At 35.9% G+C, this 6,616-nt stretch overlaps 1 protein-coding gene across 1 annotated transcript in view; it reads left to right on the top strand.

The window, feature by feature from the left end:
* Positions 1-6,616, top strand: part of LOC110320158 (zinc finger BED domain-containing protein 4-like) — a 40,985-nt gene that overhangs the window by 25,719 nt on the left and 8,650 nt on the right.

Raw genomic sequence — 6,616 nt, forward strand, 5'->3', positions numbered from 1 at the left:
CTGAACCCTAAAACACATACTAAAGCCAATACTGGGAAGCACACATATGTGCACTCACATGGTAATGAATGCAAATTATATTAAGAATTGATAATTTAGAAGATTCTCACCCAGATATCAAGTTGTAGCAAGCAAGAGACCAAAGTGATGAGGAAATCTGTGATCTGTGCCACCTAGTGTCATGTGGCTTATCTTTGGTTTATGATACATTCCCAAGACCAATCAAGGCACAAGCTCATTATACAAGCGCTTGTTAAGCTCTACTCTTATCAGTTAGGTTCTACCTCCTGATGTAAAGGCAGAATTCATGGAAATTCTCCTAACCCATCTGTCATTGAGCTAAGTTTGATTTCTGTTCCTTTCTATGTTCTTGGAGTTGAGTAATCTACTACTTCCTTCCTAGATAGTGATAATGTATGTTGTTTTTTTAAATTAATGATCTCATACATTTCATGGAAAAGTTACATAAACATGTTCCAAAAAATATTAAAAATCAATACTTAAAATAACATTTGTTTTCCATTACAGCTAAATATACTAAAGATATAAAGTTTGACAGTAAATTATTAAAATAGTTCATTTACATCAATTTTTAAAAAAAACTTAAAATGCATAAATTACTTTTTTCACTCTCTGTAGTTTTCAGACATAGATTCTTAGTTGTTAGAGGACTGATATAGAGTAACTAAAGCTATGGCTAATACAATGTCAGTGACTAGTGCTAGTTCAGTTTATGTTCTGAAGCTTTATTCATTGGTTATTTTATTTTTTTACCTTTTAAAATGTTATCCCTCTTCCAAGATAAACCCCCTATGCCCTCCCTTGTACCTCCCTGCTACTATGAGGATGCTCCCCTTCCCACACACTCCCTCTGCCTCAGTGCCCTAGTATTACCCTATGCTGGGTCATCAAGTTTCTCCAGGACCAAGGGGCTCCCCTCCCACTGATTTAATCCTCTGCTACATATGCAGCTGGAGCCATGGTTCCCTCCAAGTGTACTCTTTGGTTGGTGTCTTAGTCCCTGGCAACTCTGGCAATTCTGTTGTTTGGTATTTTGTTATTCCTGTGGGATGGTAAATCCCTTCAGCTCCTACAGTCCTTCCCCGAAGTCCTCCATTGGGGTCCCATGCTCATGCTGATGGTTGGCTATGAGCATTCACATTTGATCAGGCCCTGGCACAGCCTCTCAGGGGACAGCCAAACCTGGCTCCTGTTAGCAAGTGCTTCTTGGCATCAGTATGAATGTCTGGGTTTTGTGTCTGTAGATGGGATGGATCCCTAGGTCCATCAGGCTCTGGATGACCTTTCCTTTATTCTCTGCTCTACTCTTTGTCCCTGAATTTCCTTTTGAAAGGAGTAATTCTGGATTAATATTTTTGAGATGGGTGGGTGGTCCTATCCCTCAACGGGGCCATGTATATCCACTAGAGATGACCTCTACAGGTTCTCTCTCCCCTTTGTGGGGCATTTAGACTAAAGTCATCCCAGTGGACTCCTGGGAACCTCTTGCTTCTCTGGCATCTGGGTCTTTTTAGTGGCTACACCAAGTTCCCCACACCCCACTACTACTGTTCAATTACCTGGCCCTGTGTACTTCTCCCCTGTCTTATCCCACTCAGATCCAAGCAAGGTTTATTGATCTGATGTTCTCTGATGCTCTAGAAGTAACACTGCTTCCTCTTGTTTGAGTGAGCAAATATTGAATAATATTTTCCTTTAAAAATGCTGAATAAAGCATTCTGTCAGGAATCCTGTTTCTAAAAGCCCTGCTCTGTAAGATTAGTTTATGTTAAAATTTTTCTAACAATAAAACCAGAGATCTCAATCCTATGCAAAGAATTATGGGGAACCAAGAAATGCTGTTAATGGAAGAAATAGTCTACACAATTTATTATCCAATACCAAATGATCATCCCTGAAAAATATATATACAAGCATCATTAAATAGATTGAGCAGGATTTATTTTTGTATTTAGAAATACAAATGTATATAACTATGTGTATGTAACAATTATTGAAAATAGAATCCATGAATTTGAAGGAAAGCAAGGAATGGTATATCAACATTTTGAGATGGACATAGGAGGAGGGAAATGATATAATGTTGTTATAATTTGAAAAATTATATAACTTTTCAATAGTAGCTATGCAATAATAGCTTTGTGGTTCTAGGTTTTAACTTACTGATGGAAAATTATTAAACAGATTCCTATAATTTCACTAAACCATAATAAGTGTTTAGGTGTTGATTTATTTTTGTTTCAATGTTGCCCTTACATTGTGTTATGTTACAATTGTTGACTATAATCATACCATTAATGTAATAAAGATAAGGTTCTAATATTTTATGAAAAATCCTTCATTAATTACTTTCATAGTGTTTTCTAATAGGGAATAAAATACCCATGAAAGAAGTAGCAGAGACAAAGTTTGGAGCTAAGACAAAAGGATGGACTATCCAGAGACTGTCCTACTCAGGGATCCATCCCATAATCAGCCACCAAATGCAGACACTATTGCATATGGCAGCAAGATCTTGCTGAAAGGACACTGATATAGCTATCTCTGTGAGGCTATGCCGATGCCTGGCAAATATAGAAGTGGATGCCCACAGACATCTATAAGATAGAACACAGAGACCCCAATGGAGGAGCTCCAGAAATTACCCAAGGAACTGCAGAGGTCTGCAACCCTATAGGTGAAACAACAATATGAACTAATCAGTACCCCCAGAGCTCGTGTCTCTAGCTGCATATATAGCAGAAGATGGCCTAGTCAGCCATCGTTGGGAAGAAATGTGCCTTGTTCTTGCAAACTTTATATGCCCCATACAGGGGAACGCCAAGGCCAAGAAGTGGGAGTGGGGTGCGGGGAGGGTATAGGGGACATTTGGGATAGCATTTGAAATGTAAATGAAGAAATTATCTAATAAAATAAGTTTTAAAAAGATATCTAGAATCTGAATGATAGGGTGCTAAAATTATAATCTTATATTCCTCAGAAGTAGTTTTGGACAGAAATTTAACCCTGTATACTAAGCAGCTATGGAAGCTACATTACTGAATGTTGGTTTGACTACACTAGGTGGAGTTCTCAAATCAAATCCAAATCTATTCATGACTCATATAGAACTCTTTCTGTGGTGTTGAAACTTGGCTCACCAGAGTGACTTTTTTTCCTCTGAAAGATATACACTGAGGTTTAAAAACCTAGCTCACTCAGTTTTATAAATGTTTAATAAGGTTAATTCAATTTTATATAGGATAAAATTAAGTATTTACAAATGTGTGAACTATCTATATTCAATTGGAAGTGTTGTTTTTCTGACCTTTTAATTTTCATTAAGTTCTAACATGGATAACTTTAGAAATTTTTGTAAGCAAAACAATGCTTGTTTACTTAACAGAGCTACTTAAGATCTACATCCAAATGTGCCAAGCTTTACCCACCCACACTAGGCCACTCTGCTCTCTGTGTCACACAAAGGTGGGAATGATGACAATTTCAACCTAGATGGCAAGCAACAGTTATAGTTTGGAGTTAGTCAGATTTGTCTTATGAATTTTCTCCGTGAAGTTTTGAACCTGACAGGATAAATATTTTTTCTAGAGAATTAACAGAACCTTTCATCTTTGTCATGTGATAGTGACAAGCTTTTTTTAGGCCAAATAACCTGTTTGGAATGATTATTAAAACTTTCATGATAGTGCATGAATTGCTTTGAAAACCAGTTGAAGGCATAGGCTATGGTAACCATCATAGATAAATCCCAATTTTGTTACGAAATGGCAAAACACTGGAAGGAATGATTGAAAATTTAAAACACAACATTTTACATCAGGCATACAATAGGAATATAATTGATGTGAATATTCATTTTCTTGCTTACCACTGGAATACATACAACAGAGTAATTCTTTCTCATTCAGGGGCAGACATGTAGAGAAATGTGACTCATTTGCACAGTGGTTTCATTCAGCCTGTGCTTCCTGCCCATTCTTTGCTAGGTTCATAATTAGCAACATAAGATGCCTCTAACTTTTATAAGACCCAGTAAAAGTAAACAGATTTTTAAAAATCTCTACTTTGTCATAGCAGTATTTTTGTACTTAATTTAGGAAAAAATTTTTTAGTAAATTGTTCATAAAAAATAAGCAGCATCTGATGAACATAAAATGAGTATCATGGTTTCTTCCAAGAAAATTTACATTACCTTTGAGAATATGGGAATTGCAAACATTCACATTGGCAACTGAAATTGTTTCTAATACAAAAACATGTGCAAATCTCCTTAGCCTCAAAACAGTTGTGAAAAATATGCAAATGTTTCAGTGTCTCAAAACATTAAGTCTGTCTATTTCCTTGCTATTTCTCAAGTGTCTCCTTGTTTTTTTAAAATGTATAAATAATACTCTAAAACATGGTTCATTTCCAAAATTAAGATCATACCTAATTCCTTTGTTTCAACTGTAGAATCCTATCATTGCCTTTTCAAATTGAAGGTCTTCATTTTCAAGAACATGGTATTGTAAGGCTGACCTTTATGGATTAGACCTTTCCGTAAAGCAGTGTTTGCTTACAAGAATAAGTCCTACTTTTTAAATTTTCTGTCATTTTCATATTCATTATAATTGTAAAAATCAGTTTTATTTTAATGATATCATTTTTAGTATTGTCTAAGCCATATTCAAGCTTTACGCTGAAGATTGCCACATGTAAGTAAAATAAAAATTAATTATGTTCCATTGTAACCCTAAAGGTTAAAACAGCATAGTAACTTGTAAGTTCATTTAAGAAAAATTTAATAACTTGTATAAAGGAATGCTACTAGTTTATTTGAGTTAATTTTATATCCATCCATTTTACTGAAGTTGTTTATCAGTTGTAGAAGTTCTCATATATAATTTTTGGAGTCATGTATGAATACTATCATATCATTTTCAAATAGTGATAGCTTGACTTCTTTGCCAATTTGATCTTCTTGTCTTACTGCTCTAGCTAAAAATTCTACTACTATATTGAATAAACATGGGGAGAGTGGGCATCCTTGTCTTAAACCTGATTTTAGAGAGATTGCTTCAAGTATCTCTCAATTTAATTTGATATTGGCTGTTGGTTTTCTGTAAATTGCTTTTATTATGTTTAGGTATGGACCACGATTTCCTGATCTCTCCAATGCTTTTTTTTTAATTGGATATTTTATTTATTTACATTTCAAATGGCACCCCCTTTCCTGGTTTCCCTTCTGCAAACCCCATATCCCATCCCCCCTTACCCTGCTTCTATGAATGTGCTCTCCCACCTACCCAATCCTGCCTCACTGCCCTACCATTTCTCTACACTGGGGCATTAAGCCTTTACAGGATCAAGGTGCTCCCCTCCCATTGATGCCAGATAAGGCCCCTTAAGCTCCTTCAGTTCTTCCCCTAATTTCTCTACTGGGGTTCCTCTGTTCAGTCTGATGGTTGGCTGTGAGCATCAACATCTCTATTGTCAGGATCTGGCAGAGCCTTTCAGAAGACAGCTATATCAGCCTCCTGTCAGAAATCACTTCTTGGCATCAGCAATGGTGTCTGGCTTTGGTGTATGCATGGGGGCTGGATCCCAAGGTGGGACAGTCCCTTGAAGGCCTTTCCTCTGTCTCTGCTCCTTTATTTGCCCCTGTATTTCCTTTAGACAGGAGCAATTCTGGGTTAAAATTTTGGAGATGGGTGGGTGGCCTTACCCCTCAACTGGGGGGGCCATGCCTAACCTCTGGATATGGTCTGGAGACTTTTCATATGAAGGGGTATTGTACTTTGTCAAATGTGTTTTCAGCATCTAAGGAGATGATCATGTGATTACTTTTCTTTGAGTTCGTTTATATAGTGGATTACATAATGAATTTCGTATATTAAACCAACCTTGCATTCTTGGGATAAAGCCTACTTGGTCATGGTGTATGATTGTTTTGATGTGTTCTTGGGTTTGGTTTCCAAGAAGTTTACTGAATATTTTTGCATTGATATTCATAAGCGAAATTGGTTGGAATTTCTTTTTTTTGGGGGGGGGGGATGTTCCTTGTGTGGCTTAGGTATCAGAGGAATCGTAGCTTCATAGAATGAATTAGGTAGTGCCCCTTCTGTTTTTATTTTATGGAATATTTTGAGGAATATTAGTATTAGCTCTCCTTTGAAGGTCTGGTAGAATTCTTCACTAAAGCCATCTGGCCCAGGGCTTTTTTTGTTTGAGAGGTCTTTTTAATGACTTCTATTTCCTTAAGGGATATGAGCCTGTTTAGATAGTTCACCTGCTCTTGATTTAACTTTAATAATATAATAACTGCATTATTATAAAAATAGTTACATTTTCTTAGTGTTAAATTTACTTCAAATTTTACAAGACTGTTTACATTTATTATATTTGATAGTGACAGTTATCAAGTAAATAAAAGTGTTTTTGTAATGATCATTTAAAAAAAAAAAACAAAAACACTGACACTTTAAGAGAACAATAATCTCAAAAAAAAAAAAAAAACCCCACAAAATTGCCAAATTGTTCCCTAAACTAAGCAGATTAAACATGATTAATGAATGAGTTTGGGTTTTATAAAGAAAAAGCAAATGGATTGGACAAC

The sequence above is a fragment of the Mus pahari genome, chromosome 4 (assembly GCF_900095145.1).
Source record: "Mus pahari chromosome 4, PAHARI_EIJ_v1.1, whole genome shotgun sequence".
Classification (NCBI taxonomy): Eukaryota; Metazoa; Chordata; class Mammalia; order Rodentia; family Muridae; genus Mus; species Mus pahari.